Here is an 18,023-nt window from a genome sequence, read left to right on the forward strand (position 1 = left end):
TTTTTAGAAAACTCATGTTTTAAAATTTGAATTTTTAAAAGATTTTTTGCACATATGACTTGTGGCCTATTACAACCAGTTGATCCTTGTTCAAAATGTGTTCCATAGACCAGAAGCCTGACCAAGTTCTGAGAGATTGTAGAAACACCTCACCCCAGACTTTTGAATTATAATAGGAAGTTTCCCCAGGTGATGTGCTGCAACCTGTGTGGGTGAACTGAGAATCTGAGGGGAGGTGACAGGAGCTGAAGAAAGATACATAGAGACAAAGACAAGATTAGAGGGGACCAGGAGCAACAGGGCTAGCTGATGGCAAAGCCAAGGCCCTGAGCTGGCACCACAAGCTTTATTTAAAGCAGTTAAGGGAAGCAGACTTGGCCCAGTGGTTAGGGCATCTGTCTACCACATGGGAGGTCCGTGGTTCAAACTATGGGCCTCCTTGACCCACGTGGAGCTGGCCCACGTGCAGTGGTGATGCGCACAAGGAATGCCATGCCACACGGGTGTCCCCGTGTAGGGGAGCCCCACATGCAAGGAGTGCACCCTGTAAGGAGAGCTGCCCAGTGTGAAAGAAAGTTCAGCCTGCCCAGGAATTACACTGCACACAGGGAGAGTGGACACAACAAGATGACACAATAAAAAGAAACACAGATTCCCATGCCACTGACAACAACAGAAGCAGACAAAGAAGAACATGAGGCAAATAGACACAGAGAACAGACAACTGGGGTGGGGGAGGAAGGGGAGAGAAAAAAATAAAATAAATAAATCTTTAAAAAAATAATAAAGCAGTTAACTAGGTCATTGTTCTCGGAGCAGGGGCTATCAGGCACGAAGTTCTATGAGGAGGATGCTCTTAGAGTTCCTTCTTGTCAGAACACCAGTTCCTTTCTGCTTACTTGCAGATACAGACATGTTTGACCACACCACCACCTCTCTGCACACATTGATCCTCCCTCACAACGTGGCTTGAACCCCGCACATTACTTCAGGGATCCCTACATGATTCACATGCATATTAAAATTTGAGAAGTACAGTCCTCTATGTTTTTGTGCTAAAAATCTCACATGGAAATGTTCTAGGGGAGAGAGCAAGATGACGGCTGAGTGAACTTCCCGGTTGCTGGCTCCTGCGGGGAATCGGCTGGGCGGCGTTGGAGAATGTTCGGGACCGGGCTGTTTCAGGATTTTTGCTGGTCCGGAGGTGTCTAGACATCGATTTGGAGGGAAAGTAACAGAGAGGATCCGTCTGTGAAATATATACGGACATTCCAGCTACGTGTGAGGATTCCCTCCTTGGGTGGGCGGAGCTGAAGCATCTGGTGCCGCAATGGTGGGGGGAGCCGGGCCGAGCGCCTGAGCAGCGGTGGCCGGAGGGGGCGGGGCTGAGCCGGCCGAGCCGGGCCGAGCCGGGCCGAGCCGGGCCGAGCCCGGCGGCGGGATTTCTATTCTTTGTGTGTGTGTGTGTGTTTTTTTTCTTTTTCTTTTTTTATCCTCTCTTTCTTGTCCCTGATCTTCTTCTTATTCTATTTTACCTTAACAATACAATAGGTCCTGCAGGAAACACCTCACATTTGATGGGTTTCCTCATCCTCCACTGCCTCATTTCTCTGTGAATAGATTTAGGCTATCTACACTATCCCCTTTCCCCTACAACTTGATATCCTCCACAATCTGCTATCTCTCCTATATTCCACCTCCCTTTCTTTGACCCACAAAGTGTCTAACTCTTAAATTCTAATACCTTTGTTTAGTTTTCCATCGGGTATCCGCCCTTGAAACTATTACCTCTCTTTTCTCTTTCCCTCTCACGAAAACAATAGCTTCTTAGTACGTACCATATTCCTCCCATATTCAGTCGTCTACCTCATTATAGGTACTTCCCTACTACTATAACTCTACACAATTTACACGATCTAACCTCCATCCTCCCTGAACTCATATTGTTGCTTTGTTAACATATATCACCAATACTACTTTACACTTTTTCCTTCCTTACACAATTGCCTTTCCCCAGAACTAATACTTTCCTTTAAAGTGAACTTAATCAGCAATAAGAAATCAGAATAGGAAGAACAAAGGGACAAAGAGAAGATATATCACTTATGCAAAAACAACAGCTAATTAATCTCCAAGACTAGACAAAGAAGCTCAGGAACTGATTAAACCCATCAAGAAGAAATGATGACAAGACAGCAACAAAAATATACAAATCAAACCAGTAATCAGGAAAACATGGCTGAATCCAATCAACAAACTAAAAATCAGGAAGGGGAGCAGATCTTCGCAAAAGCAATGAAAGATCTCAGAACATTTATCACCGACAAATTTGATGAAGTAATGAAAGAGGTTAACAACATGAAGACAACACTTGGAGGGGAAATTGCAGACATGCGCAAAAACATAACAGATATGATGGAAATGAACACCACAATTCAAGAAATCAAAAATACACTTTCAGCAAATATCAGCAGACTAGAAGAGGCAGAGCAGAGAATTAATGATGTGGAAGACAGTACATTGGAAATCAAACAGATAGTAGAAGTGGTCAATAAAAAGGTAGAAAAAATCCAGATAGGACTTAGGGACCTGAATGATAATGCAAAATGCTCAAACATATGTATTATAGGCATTCCAGAAGGAGAAGAGAAGGGAAAGGGGTCAGAAGGAGTGTTGCAGGAAATAATGACTGAAAACTTCCCAAATCTATTGAAAGAGGCAGATGTTCATATCCAAGAAGCACAGTACACTCCACTGGTCATAAACCCCAACAGGCCCACCCCAAGAAATATACTTGTCAAATTATCCAATGCTCAAGACAAAGAGAAAATTCTAAAAGCAGCAAAAGAAAAGAAAACCATCACATACAAGGGAAGCTCCATAAGATTAAGTGCTGATTTCTCATCTGAAAAGATGGAGAAAGGAGGCAGTGGTATGATATAGTCAAGGTACTAAAGGAAAAGAATTTCCAACCAAGAATACTCTATCCAGCTAAACTAGCATTCAAAAATGATGGAGAGTTCAAAATATTCACAGATAAACAGAAACTGAAAGAGTATATCAACAAGAAACCTCCCCTTCAAGAAATTCTTAAGGGAGTTCTGCAGGAAGAAAGGAAAAAACAGGACAGTCAGAGATGGAGGAGAGTGTAAGAGCAACAAAAAAGACAAAAACAGAAGGGGAAAATAAAATATTACAAACAAAATGTAACAAACACAAATCCAACCAATATATGGCTACCACAAATAATTCTCTGAACGTAATAACACTGAATGTCAATGGACTAAACTCACCTATCCAAAGATTCAGACTGGGACACTGGATAAGGAAATATGAACCATCTATATGCTGTCTACAAGAGACACATCTTAGACCCAGAGACTCATGGAGGTTGAAAGACAATGGCTGGAAAACAATCATACAAGCAAACAACAACCAGAAAAAGGCAGGAGTAGCTATATTAATATCAGACAAAATAGACTTTAAATGCGAAACAATTGTGAGAGACAAAGAAGGATACTACATTTTAGTGAAAGGGACAATCTGTCAAGAAAATCGAACTATCATAAATATTTATGCTCCTAACAAGGGTGCCTCTAAATACATGAGACAAACGCTGGAAAAACTAAGTGAAAAAATAGATGCATCTACAATTATAGTGGGGGATTTTAATACACCACTATCAATTCTGGACAGAACATCTCAAAAGAGAATCACTAAAGAAACAAAACATTTGAACAGTATATTAGAAGAGCTGGATCTAATAGACATATATAGATCATTACACCCAAACACAGCAGGATATACATTTTTCTCAAGCGCACATGGAACATTTTCCAAGATAGACCATATGCTAGGCCACAAATAAAGGCTTAATGAATTCAGAAAGATCGAAATCATACAAAAGAATATCTCTGATCACAGTGGAGTGAAGCTGGAAATTTGCAAGGGACGGAAGCCCAGACTTCACACTACAATTTGGAAATTAAACAGCACACTCTTAGAAAACCAGTGGGTCAAAGAGGAAATCTCAAAAGAAATCAATGACTACCTTGAATCAAATGACAATGATAACACAACATACCAAAATTTATGGGATGCAGGAAAAGCAGTACTGAGAGGGAAATTTATAGCCATAAATTCACATATCAAAAAAGAAGAAAGAGCAAAAATTGGAGAACTAACTGCACTATTGACGGAATTAGAAAAACAACAACAAAGTAACCCAACAGGAAGAAGAAGGAAGGAAATAACAAAGATAAGAGCAGAACTAAATGAAATAGAAAATAAGAAAGCACTTGAAAAAATAAACAAGACCAAGAGCTGGTTTTTTGAGAAGATCAACAAAATTAACAAACCTTTAGTGAGACTAACAAAGAAAAAAAGAGAAAAGATGCAAATACACAAAATAAGAAATGAGAAAGGTGATATCACCACTGATCCCACAGAAATAAAGACTATCATAAGAGGATACTTTGAAAAACTATATTCCAACAAAAATGACAATTTAGAGGAAATGGACAAATTCCTAGAAACACATAAGCAGCCCATACTGATGAAAGAAGATTGAGGATCTTAACAAACCAATCATAAGCAAAGAGATAGAATCAGTCATTAAAAATCTCCCAACTAAGAAGAGCCCAGGGCCAGACGGCTTCACAGGTGAATTCTACAAAACATTCTGGAAAGAACTAACACCAATCCTGTTGAAACTATTCCAAAAAATCGAAACAGAAGGAACATTGCCGAGCTCCTTCTATGAGGCCAACATTATCCTAGTACCAAAGCCAAACAAAGACACCACAAGAAAGGAAAATTACAGACCAATTTCTCTAATGAACCTAGATGCAAAAATACTTAACAAAATACTTGCTAATCGTATTCAACAACACATTAAACGAATTATACACCATGACCAAGTGGGATTTATTCCAGGTATGCAATGATGGTTCAACATAAGAAAATCAATTAATGTAATACACCATATAAACAGATTGAAGGAAAAAAATCACATGATTATAGTTATAGATGCAGAAAAGGCATTTGACAAAATACAGCACCCCTTCTTGATAAAAACACTCCAAAAGATCGGGATACAAGGAAACTTTTTGAACATGATAAAGAGTATATATGAAAAACCTACAGCCAACATTGTTTACAATGGCAAAATCCTGAAATCCTTTCCTCTAAACTCAGGAACAAAACAAGGATGCCCATTGTCTCCGCTCCTATTTAACATTGTCTTGGAAGTACTTGCACGAGCACTGAGGCAAGAACCAGATATAAAAGGCATTCAAATGGGAAGGAAAGAAGTCAAAATTTCATTATTTGCAGATGACATGGTCCTATACATAGAACACCCTGAGAGATCTACAACAAAGCTTCTCGAACTCATAAATGAGTTCAGCAAAGTTGCAGGTTATAAGATCAATGCACAAAAATCAGTAGCATTTCTGTACACCAATAATGAGCAAGATCAGGAGGAAATCAAGAAACAAATACCATTCATGATAGTAAATTAAAAAATCAAATACTTAGGAATAAATTTAACTAAAGAGGTAAAAAACTTATACACTGAGAACTATACAAGACTGTTGAAGGAAATCAAAGAAGACCTAAATAAATGGAAGAATATTCCTTGTTCATGGATAGGAAGACTGAATATTATTAAGATGTCTATCCTACCAAAACTTATCTACACATTCAATGCAATCCCAATAAAAATCAACACAGCCTTCTTTAAGGAACTAGAAAAACTATGAAATTTATTTGGAAAGGAAAGAGGCCCCGAATAGCCAAAGACATATTAAAAAAGAAAAACGAAATAGGAGGAATCACACTTCCTGACTTCAAAACATACTACAAAGCTACAGTAGTGAAAACAGCATGGTATTGGCATAAGGAAAGACACACACACCAATGGAATTGAATTGAAAGTTCAGATATAGAACCTCATGTATATAACCATTTAATATTCGATAAAGCCACCAAACCCTCTCAACTGGGAGAGAGTGGCCTATACAACAAATGGTGCCTGGAGAACTGCATAGCCATATGTACAAGAATGAAAGAGGATTACCAACTCACACCTTATACAAAGATCAACTCAAGATGGATCAAAGACCTAAATATAAGAGCCAAGACCATAAAGATCTTGGAAAGCAGTGTAGGGAAACATCTACAGGACCTTGTAATAGAAAATGGCTTCATGAATTTCACACCAAAAGTACGAGCAGCAAAAGAACTAATAGATAAATGGGACTTCCTCAAAATTAAAGCCTTCTGCACCTCAAAGGAGTTTGTCAAGAAAGTAAAAAGGGAGCCCACACAGTGGGAGAAAATATTTGGCAACCATATATCTGATAAGAGGCTTATAACTTGCATATATAAAGAACTCATAAATCTTGAAAACAAAAAGATAAACAACCCATTTCAAAAATGGGAAAAAGATTTAAACAGACAATTCTCCAAAGAAGAAATACAAATAGCTAAAAAGCACATGAAAAAATGCTCCAAATCTCTAGCTATCAGGGAAATGCAAATCAAAACTACAGTGAGATACCATCTCACTCCCATAAGATTGGCAGCTATTAAAAAAACAGAAGACTACAAATGCTGGAGAGGATGTGAAGAAAGGGGAACACTCATCCACTGCTGGTGGGAATGCAGAAGGATCCAACCATTCTGGAGGACAGTTTGGCGGTTTCTCAAAAAGCTAACCATAGATTTGCCATATGACCCAGCAATACCACTGCTGGGTATATACCCAGCAGAACTGAAACAAGGACACAAACCGATATATGTACACCAATGTTCATAGCAGCATTGTTCACTATCGTCAAAAGTTGGAATCAACCCAAATGCCCATCAACAGATGAGTGGATCAATAAAATGTGGTATATACACACAATGGAATACTACGCGGCTGTAAGAACAAATACACTACAAACACACGTGATAACATGGATGAATCTTGAGAACCTTATGTTGAGTGAAGCAACCCAGGCATTGAAGGACAAATACTACATGACCTCAATGATATGAAATAAACAAGCTGCCTCAGAGAACTATAGACTGAACGACAGGCTTACAGGAAATCGGGGGGTGGAGGAAGGATGTGAGCCGACGTCTGCAGGGGTGGAATTTATGATGAGCTGGCGGTAAGTATGAACACAAAGAAGAGATAAAATGGGGGCCAGGGGTTGCCTTTGGGTGGGGCTGTGCGGGTTTGAGGGGGGCTGGGGATGGGCGGATGGGTAATATTGCCCAAAAAGTGGGGGGAGGGAGGGGTAGCATACGAACACAGGAGAGTGTCAGGTGTTGGTTGAGAGTAAAATGCTGAAAAAATCATATCAAAATATAATTAAGAGGGTTACCTGTTTAGGATGCTCGGAAGGGATGGTCCAATGCGGGATGGGCTCCTGGGGAATGTCTGAATGCTCATTTTGCCAGAGTGCATGATACCATTGGGTAGAGACCCAAGTAGTGAGAGTGGGGGTGGACCCACATCCTGGGGAGGACTAATGCCATCAAATAGAGGGAACTGTATCTCTCGAGACAAAAGGGTGGCTCCCAGGGCATTGGGGCAGCTGAGCAATTTAGGACCTGAACACTGTTGCAAGTATTTCTGGATGTGGCTCCACGGGAAACGGAGGTTGGCTGTCACTGTGGGCACCAAGGGGATGGGAAAAGGGATGTTAAATGTGTGAAACCAAGGTAAATGTGGGGTAAGAGAGGAGTTTCGTGAGAGTACACAAGGATGGATATAAAATATGTAATATTACATCACAAACATATAGGGGACGACAGAATGATAATGTAAACCATAATGTAAAACATAGGATAACTAAAAATGTTAGAAAACTGCATGTCCTAAAGTATGCACCACAATGTAAGCACAGATGTCACCTGGTTTGAAAGCTATTGTCTCAGACTCTGTACATCACTTTAAGTAAATATGTTGTGAATAGGTTGTAAGAGTATCGCTGTGGAAGGGAAAAGGTTTTGTGGTGGATGTGTGGGAGTGCTGTATATTGCATACATGAATTGCTGTGGTCTAGGGCTCTTGTGAAGAGAAGTTCAATAATTAGGGAAAAAAAGGAAAAGAAAAAGATAGGATGTAGAATTTTTTGAAATCAACACGTATTCTATATCTAACCTTTAAACCCATCGCTATATCCCATTTTGCTAGTAAGAGATCCTGACATGATATTGGGGCTTCAATATTCAGGAAGTTCTGGATCCCAGAGTGGTCCAACAATGGCAGCGGAGGAATACTGGTATAGGATACTATTGACAGGGGATATATGGCTCACAGGGAGCTATACAGGGCATAAGTCCAGGGTGCATGGTAATGTTTGGATATACTCATAGTGGCAACAATTAAAAACTAAACCTGGGGGGGTACTGGGTTCCTGGCCGGGGGTGCTGTGCCGTGGTCCCTAGGGGAGCAGCAGCAGTCCCCCAAGTGCAGCAGCAAGGACCGAGAAGGAATGAGGGTCCAACAGTGAGCCCCTGATACTAATGACTATGCTTGTGAGCCTATATGCCTGAAATAAGAACAAGGCCTGGAGCAGCACTGTGCCTTGGAATTTCCTCCTGACAGCCTTCATGTTAGTCAAATGTGGCCAGTCTTGAAGCCTAACTCAGCATCTAAATGCAATGCCTTTCCCCCGGCGTGGGACATGACACCCGGGGATGAGCCTCCCTGGCACCGAGGGATCACTATCAACTAACAACTGATAATGCAACTGGAAAATGACCTTGAATTGAAGGGTCGATGCGGATCAGTAGAATATCCCTGTCTACATAGAATAATATGCCTTTAAAATGCTGGTTGATCTAATGTAAGGGGGAAATAGAAAGGAGAAATGAGTTTATATGGCTATGAGTCTCTAAAAAAAAAAAGAGTCTGGAGGCTGTCAGAAGGATTTCCCTTATGCACAACTGAGCAGAGTCTAAGAGACAGATAAAGTAGATACAATCCCCAGGTATTGGTTCCTTTGAGGGCTAAAGGGACCCACGGGTTCTACGGTCATGGCAGATAGGGTTCACTGCCATGTCAGATGGCCCTTCTTTGGAGCTGGTGTTTCTGCGTGATGAAACTGGACCCAGAGGGGATCTCTTTTCATAAGACTATCATGCTACTTTACTGGAATTGTAGTTGGTATTGGGGTTTAAGATATATTTAGGGGATTGAATCTTTTTACTGACAATATGATAGCCAGGCCCTGAGCCTCAACAGACTCCAGCTCCTACAATCTGAATTATTGGACTCACCTCACTCAGCTAAGATGGAGTTGAAGAAGGACAACCACCACACCATGGAGCCTAGAGTGCCTACAACTGAAAGCAGGAGGATTGCATCCAGTAACCATGTGGAATCTGAGCCTCCCCTTGACATAGAGGTGTAATGGACACAACTAATCCAAGGACCTCAGAGAAAAGGTGGACATGGTGGCTGATGGGTATGGGGAATTGCAGGAGGAGATGAGATGTGGAGGCGCCTTTGGGACTTGGAGTTGCCCTGGATGGTGCTTCAGGGGCAATCACCGGACATTGTAAATCCTCCCAGGGCTCAATGGATGCAATGGGGGAGAGTGTGGGCCATGATGTGGACCAATGACCATGAGGTGCAGAGATACCCAGAGATGTACTTGCCAGGTGCAATGGATGTGTCATGATGATGGGAGTGAGTGTTGCTGGGGGGAGGGGTGCTGTGGGGGTGGTGGTGTCAAATGGGACCTCATATTTTTTTAATGTAATATTTTTACAAAATCAATAAAAAAAAAAAAGAAATAGTATTTAAGGGAATAGTTAAAATTTCCCAATGCTCACAAAAGGAATGACACTGCATGTCTAAGAAGCCCACCTTATCCTAATTGGAATAAATCCAAATAGACATACTCCAAAAGATATATTATTCAGAATGTCAAAAGTCAAAGATAAGAGAAAATTCTGAGAGCAGTAAGGGAAGCAAATCATCACATACAAGCGATGCCCAGTAATAGTATGGATTTCTCATCAGAAACCATGAAGGTAAGAAGACAGTGGTATGATGCAATAAGGAGACTGAAAGAGAAAAACTACCAGCCAAGAATACTGCACCCAGCAAAACTGTCCTCCAAATATGAAGGTGAGTATAAAATATCCACAAACAGAAACTAAGAGAGTTCGTAAACGAGAATCCAAATTGCAGGAAATAATAAGGAAGCCATAGAGCCTGAAAGAAAAAGAAGAGAAAGGCCTGGAGGAGAGTAGAGAAAAAAGAAGAGCAGAAAGGATAACCAAGAGAAAAAAGACACCAAAATATGACATGACACATGAAAACCAAAGAATAAAATGTAGGAAGTAAACAATGCATTTACAGTCCTATCATTGATTGTTAATGGATTAAATGCACCAAACAAAAGATATAGATTGACAGGATGGATAATAAACACATAAGCCACCCATATGCTGCTTACAAGAGACCCACCTTTGACTCACAGATACAAACCAGCTATAAGTAAAAAGTTGGAAAAAGATACTCCATGCAAATAGTAACCAAAAAAGAGCAGGGACAGCTATACTATTATTGGACAAAGCAGACTTGAAGTGAAAAAAAGTTATGAGTCAGAGAAGGCCATTATATATTAATTAAAAGGACAACCCACCAGGAAGATATATTTATGCACCTAACCACGGTGCCCCAAAATACATAAGACAAACTCTGTCAAAACTGAAGGGAGAAACAAGCATCTGTACAAATCACTGGAGACTCTAATACACCACTCACATTATGAGACAGAACAAATGGACAGAAGATCAACAAGGAAACAGAGAACTTAAAGAACAATAAATGAGTTAGACCTAATGACACACAGAATGCTGCATCCAAATGCAGCAGGTTATACATTCTTCTCACGTGCCCATGGACCCTTCACCAGGATACACCACATGTAGGGTACACTGTAGGTCTCAATACATATGAAAAGACTGAAATTATACAAAGCACCTTCTTAGATCATAATGGAATGAAATTGGAAATCAAGAATAGACAGGAAAAAGGTAACTTTGCAACTGTGTGGAGGCTAAACAACACACTCTTAAATGATCAGTAGATCAAAGAAGAAATTGCAAGTGAAATCAGTAAATGTATAGATTAATGAAAATGAGAACACAAATTATGAAAACTTAAGGGATACAGCAAAGCCAGTCTGGAGAGGGAAATTTATAGCCCTAAACACCTATATTAAAAAAGAAGAAAGCGCTAAACTCAAAGACTTAACTGAACACCTAGAGAAATTGGGAAAAGAAGAGCAAACCAATCCTCAAAGCAAACAAAAGGAAAGAAATAATAAAGATTAGAGCAGAAATAAATTAAATTGAGAACAACAACAACAAAAAAAAATAGATAAAATCAAAACCAAAAGCTGGTCCTTTGAGAAGATCAGTAAAATTGACAAATTGCTAGCAAGATTAACAAAGGAGAAAAATAGGCAAATAAATACAATCAGAAATGAAAGGAGGGAAGTAATGACTGACCCCACAGAAATAAAAAGAATCAAAAGATGATATTATGAGAAACTGTATGCCAACAATGACAACCTAGAAATGGGAAAATTCCTAGAAAGGCACAACCAACCTACACTGACACTACAAGAAATACAAGAATTAACAAACCAACCACATTTAAAGAGACTGAATCCATCATCAAACACCTCCCAACAAGGAAAAGCTCAGGGCCAGATGACTTCAGAGATAAATTCAACCAAACATTTCAAAAAGAATTAACAACAATCCTGTTTAAACTCTTCCAATATGATGAAGAGGAGGGAAAATTACCCCACTCTTTTTATGAAGCCAACATCTCCCTAACACCAAAGCCAGATAAAGACACTACACGGAAAGAAAAGTACAGACCAATCTCTTCAATGAACACAGAGATGCAAAAATTCTCAACAAAATATTGACAAATTGAATCCAGCAGCATTATTGAAGACTTACACATCACAACCAAGGGGGACTTGTTCCTGGTTGCAAGGTTAGCTCAACATAAAAAAAAAATCAACATAATACACCACATTAAAAAAATTGAAGGGAAAAAACACATGGTGATCACAATAGACACAGAAAAGGCATTTGACAGAATCCAGCATTCTTTCTTGGTAAAAAAAAAAACACTTCAAAAGGTATGAATAGAAGGAAAATGCCACAATATGATAAAAGGCATATATGAAAAACCCACAGCCAACATTGTACTCAGTGGGGAAAGGTGGAAAGCTTTCCATCTAAGATCAGGAACAAGACAAGGATGCCTACTATCATCATTGCTATTCAACATTGTACTACAAGTTCTAGCTAGAGTAATTACAGAAGAAAAAAAATTAAAGGCATCCAAATAGGAAAAGGGGACATAAAACTTGCACTATCAGCAGATGACATGATCCTATGTCTAGAAAATTCTGAAATGTCTACAACAAAGCTACTTGACATAAGAAATGAGTTCAGCAAAGTGGCAGAATACAAGATCCACATGCAGAAATCAGTGTTCTTGTACAGTAGTACTGCATAATCAGAGGAGAAATCAGGGGAAAATTCCATTTACAATAGCAACAAAAAGATTCAATATGTAAGCATCAACTTAGTCAAAGAAGTACAGGACCTAGATGCAGAAAACTACAAAACAGTGGTAAAAGAAATTTAAAATGACCTAAACAAATGGAATGACATTCTGTGTTCATTTACTCTAAGACTAAATATCATGAAGATGTCAATCCAACCTAAACTGATTTATAGACTCAATGTAATACCAATAAAAATTCCAACAGCCTACTTGACAGAAATAGAAAAGGCAATTACCAAATTCATTTGGAAGGGAAAATGCACTCAAGTAACCAAAAGCATTCTAAAAAAGAAGAGCAACGTGGGAGGAATTTCAATGCCAGACCTTGAAACATATTACAAAGCTACAGTGGCCAAAACAGTATGGCACTGGCATAAAGAGAGACTCATGGATCAGTATTATAGAATTTAGAGTCCAGAAATAAACCCCCACCTCCAAGGTCAACTAGTTTTTCAGACACCCACCAAGTCCATGTTAATGGGGAAAAAGTCCCTTCAATAAATGGTGCTGGGAGACCTGGATATCTATAACCAAAAGAATGGAATGGAACCCCTATCGTACATCCCATATAAGAATCAACTGAAAATGGATCAGAGACCTAGATATAAAAGCACCATAAAACTGCTTGAAGAAAATGTAGGGAAACATCTTAAAGACCTTGTGCTACATGGTGGTTTCTTGGACCTTACATCCAAAGCACACAAAACAAAAGAAAAAATGGATAAATGGGACCTCCTCAAAATTAAACACATGTATACCTCACAGGACTTTGTCAAAAGGGTGAAAAGGCAGCTGCCTCAGCAGAAGGAAATACTTGGAAATCACATGTCCAATAAGGGATTAAGATCCATGATATGTAAACAGATGTTACAACTCAAAAATAAAAAAAGACTCAATTAAATGCAAAAGACATGAATAGATATTTGTCCAAAGAAGAAATACAAATGGTGAGAAAACATGTGAAAAAATGTTCAATATGAGTAATGATTAGGGAAATGCAAATCATACTTAAGAGATATCTTTTCACACCTATCAGAATGGCCACAATTAAAAAGTCAGAGAACTACAAATGTTGGAGAGGATGTGGAGAGATAGGAACTCTTACTCACAATTGGTGGGAATGCAGAATGGTACAGCCCCTGTGGAGGACTGTTGGGCAGTTCCTAAAGAAGTTGAATATAGGGCAGCAGACTTGGCCCAGTGGTTAGGGCATCCATCTACCACATGGGAGGTCTGTGGTTCAAACCCTGGGCCTCCTTGACCCATGTGGAGCTGGCCCATGTGCAGTGCTGATGCACACAAGGAGTGCCCTGCCATGCAGGGGTGTCCCCCACATAGGGGAGACCCATGTGCAAGGAGTGCACCCCGGAAGAAGAGCTGCCCAGTGCAAAAGAAAGTGCAGCCTGCCTAAGAATGGTGCTGCACACATGGAGACCAGACACAACAAGATGATGCAACAAAAAGAAACACAGATTCCTGTGCTGCTGACAACAACAGACGTGGACAAAGAAGAATATGCAGCAAATAGACACAGAGAGCAGACAACTGGGGCAGGGCGGGGATGAGGGGAGAGAAATAAATAAATAAAAATGCCAGTGACCCAGCACTATCACTATTGGGTCTACACCCAGAATTGAAAGCAGTGATACAAATACACATCTGCACACTCATGTTCATAGCAGTGCTAGTCACAATGTCAAAAGCTGGAAAGAACCCAGGTGTCCATCAACTGACAAATGGATAAACAAACAGTGGTATATTCCCACAATGGAATATTATGCAGTACTTAAGAAGAAATGGGCAAGCGGATTTGGCCAGACAGATAGGGCATCTGCCTACCACATAGGAGGTCCAAGGTTCAAACCCAGGGCCTCCTGATCCATGTGATGAACTGACCCATACACAGTGCTGATTTTCCCAAGGAGTGCTGTGGCATGCAGGGGTGTCCCCCACATAAGGGAGCCCCACGTGCAAGGAGTGCACCCCATGAGGAGAGCCACACAGCACAAAAGAAAGTGCAGCCTGCCCAGGAGTGGTGCCACACACATGGAGAGCTGACAGAACAAGATGATACAACAAAATGAGGCACAGATTCTGGGTGTCACTGACAAGAGTACCAGTGGAAACAAGAAGAACACACAGCAAATGGACACAGAGAGCAGACAACTGGGGGTGGGGTGTGGAAGGGAAGAATAAGAAATAAAAAATAAATCTTAAAAAAAAAAAAAGAGGGGAAACGGACTTTGGCCCAGTGGTTAGGGCGTCCGTCTACCACATGGGAGGCCAGCGGTTCAAGCCCTGGACCTCCTTGACCCGTGTGGAGCTGGCCCATGTGCAGTGCTGATGCGCGCAAGGAGTGCCGTGCCACACAGGGGTGTCCCCCGCGTAGGGAGTGCACCCATAAGGAGAGCCACCCAGCGTGAAGGAGGGAGCAGCCTGCCGAGGAATGGCACCGCCCACACTTCCCATGCCGCTGATGACAACAGAAGCGGACAAAGAAAACAAGATGCAGCAAAAAGACACAGAAAAACAGACAACCGGGGGAGGAGAGGGGAATTAAATAAATTAAAAAAAAAAAAAAAAAAAAGAAAAGAAGTCCTAAAACATTTGACAACATCAATGAACCTGGAGGACATTATGTTGAGTGAAGCAAACCAGACACAAAAGGATAAATACAATAAATAGAGGATCGCTATGAACTAAATATATTGTATAACATATTGTATGATTCCATTTACATAAAATGTAAATGTAAATCAATTTACAGAGGGGAAATAAAAGTATCTGTGCAAGAATAGCCAAAAAGGGGAGCTGTGAACAGTAGAAAGCACAGACGGAGAAGTGATGGATTTACTTTTTAAATTATTATTCAAATTAAGAAAATGCTCTAGTAATGATGGAGGTGATGAATGCACAACTATGTGATGCTGCCAAACACCACTGATTGTGCGGTGAACGGTATGCTTTGTTGATACATATAGATAAAAATGATTTGTTAAAAAAAAATGACAAACAGCACTTAAAAATGGGAAACTATGTAAATAACACTTTCACCAGAGGAGAAACATTCAATTCTTTTCATCACTAGGGAAATACAAATTAAAATCTGCTATGACATCATATAGACATAGTAAAATGGCTAATATCAAGAAAGATAATACCAACTGTTAAAGAAGATGTGGAAAACCTGGAGCCCTCATACCTTTCTAGTTAGAATGCCAAAAGGTGCTATCACTTTGGGAAACATTTTGTCAGTTTCTTAAAAATATAAACTGGGAAACGGACTTGGCCCAGTGGTTAGGGCATCCGTCTACCACATGGGAGGTCCGCGGTTCAAACCCCGGGCCTCCTTGACCCGTGTGGAGCTGGCCCATGCGCAGTGCTCATGCGCGCAAGGAGTGCCCTGCCACGCAGGGGTGTCTCCCGCATAGGGGAGCCCCACGCGCAAGGAGTGGGCCCCACAAGGAGAGCTGCCCAGGGCAAAAAAAGTGCAGCCTGCCCAGGAATGGCGCCGCCCACACTTCCCCTCCCACTGACGACAACAGAAGCGGACAAAGAAACAAGACTAAGACGCAGCAAATAGACACCGAGAACAGACAACCGGGGGAGGGGGTGATTAAATAAATAAATACATCTTTAAAAATATATATATATAAACTTACATCATTGTTGCTAGTTCCACTCCGAGATATCTATCCAAGACAAATTGCTGTACCTTGATTCCCACAGCAAGTTCATGGCCGTCAAAACTGGGAAAAAAATACAAATGCCTATCAACTGGGGCTTGGATAAGAGAAAGTGGTACATCGTAAATAGCTCTGCAGCTCTAACGAGGTAATTTCATTCAACTAACTTTCACAGAATAAACAAGTTATCTGTGTCTGGAAAAATGCCAAAGACTGAAGCAGGCCCCGGGCCCCGGCCGCCCACAGGCCCCGTGAAGGCAGCCCCAACCGCACAGCGGGAGCTTTGGCGGCCGTGCAGCTGGGCGCGTCCTCAGCGCAGCGCGGGGACGGCCGCTCGCCCGCTTTTCCGCGCTGCTGGCGGCCCCCGCAGCCCCGCGCCCCGGCCCGCCCTGCGCCCCGGCCCGCCCCGCCGCCCCCGGGTGGGGTCCGCACACGTACGGAGCTCCGAGCCAGGAGCAGGCCGGCGTCCGAGAAGGCACCAAGCGCTCCACCTGAGGGTTCCGGGCCGGCGCTAGCTGCCCGGCACGGAGTCTCGGCCCGGCCCAACCACCAGGACACCGCTGGGACTGGAACCCCTGAGGGTCCGAAAGGTGCAGCCGCTGCGCCGCGTGCTGGGGGGGGCCTCAGGGGGCGGGGCTGAGCGGTGGGGAAAGCCGTTGCGCGGCCAGCAGCTGGGCTGAGCGCCCGCCACGCCCTTACCAGGAGCCCCACCCCCCTGCCGCGGCCCGAGGCGGACCCGCGCACGTAGGGCTCCTGCGCGCTCCCGTCCCACTAGACTTCGGGACCCCTACCTGCATCCTCTGGGAGGAGGGTCTCCCCACCCCCGAGATCCGGCCAGCGCCTGGCAGCCACGTGGATCCCCCTGGCCAGGAATGGGGACGCCTCCTGGGAGGAGCTGCCAGCCACGCCCCCACCCCCCACCCCCTACCCCCTGTTGTAAGATAAATATTCTTCTACATCACAGAAGACTGAAGCTCAGGGTGCAGCGCAATAAAGGGCAGCAGGAGGTGCGCTGGGTCGGGGGGAGCGGGGAGTCTCATTGTAAACAGATGGTTACTGGCCCCTTTTCAACTAACAGGTCATGATTCTAGGACGCAAGATTATAAAAATAGTTAAAATGAACAGAATTATTGTAGTATCCCAAGATACGCAGGATTTTAAAGTGGAAAATCTTCAAGGGAAATTAAGACCTATGAAATGCTATGGTTATAAGTGAATCAACACTTGGAATATTTTAGAGTAATACTTGGGACAAACTATCAGTAATTCATCTTTTAGGACTTGTGTGCTCACTCCAAACAGATTATTCCTGTAATGTCAAAAAACTATCATATAAATGGAAACTTAAAAAAAAAATTTTAGTTGTCTTTTTTTACGCTACCTTGAGCACAAATGTTACATTAAAAATATGAGGTTCCCACATTTGGTTCTACAGTCCACTGTGAAATACGCTATGTAGATTGTGTAATTTTATTCATGTGGGTATACCCAACTGAACCAGCACCAGTACAGCAGGAAAGCACCTTCTCCCCACTGAACTGCAGGGGTGTCTTTTTCATAATCAGGTGGCTGGATATGTATGAGAGCCTCAAATATGCCAGCAGATCTATGAATATTATGATCATTCATGCTCATAATATAAAGCTCTATTAATTACTGCAGCTTTATAGCAGTTTTATATCTTGTAGTCTTTTAAGTTTTCTAATTCTGCTTTTTGAGATTTTCTGGCC

At 41.7% G+C, this 18,023-nt stretch overlaps 1 long non-coding RNA gene across 1 annotated transcript in view; it reads right to left on the reverse strand.

The window, feature by feature from the left end:
* LOC131277065 (uncharacterized) overlaps nucleotides 1-16,895 on the reverse strand; it is a 156,713-nt gene extending 139,818 nt beyond the window's left edge. The window contains exons 1-2 of the long non-coding RNA XR_009184252.2: nucleotides 16,732-16,895; nucleotides 16,270-16,356 (exon numbers count right to left, since the gene is read on the reverse strand). This is a non-coding gene — a long non-coding RNA (uncharacterized lncRNA). The remainder of the gene's footprint in view (nucleotides 1-16,269; nucleotides 16,357-16,731) is intronic.
* Nucleotides 16,896-18,023: the final 1,128 nt, after the last annotated feature.

Source organism: Dasypus novemcinctus, chromosome 31 (genome assembly GCF_030445035.2).
Source record: "Dasypus novemcinctus isolate mDasNov1 chromosome 31, mDasNov1.1.hap2, whole genome shotgun sequence".
Classification (NCBI taxonomy): Eukaryota; Metazoa; Chordata; class Mammalia; order Cingulata; family Dasypodidae; genus Dasypus; species Dasypus novemcinctus.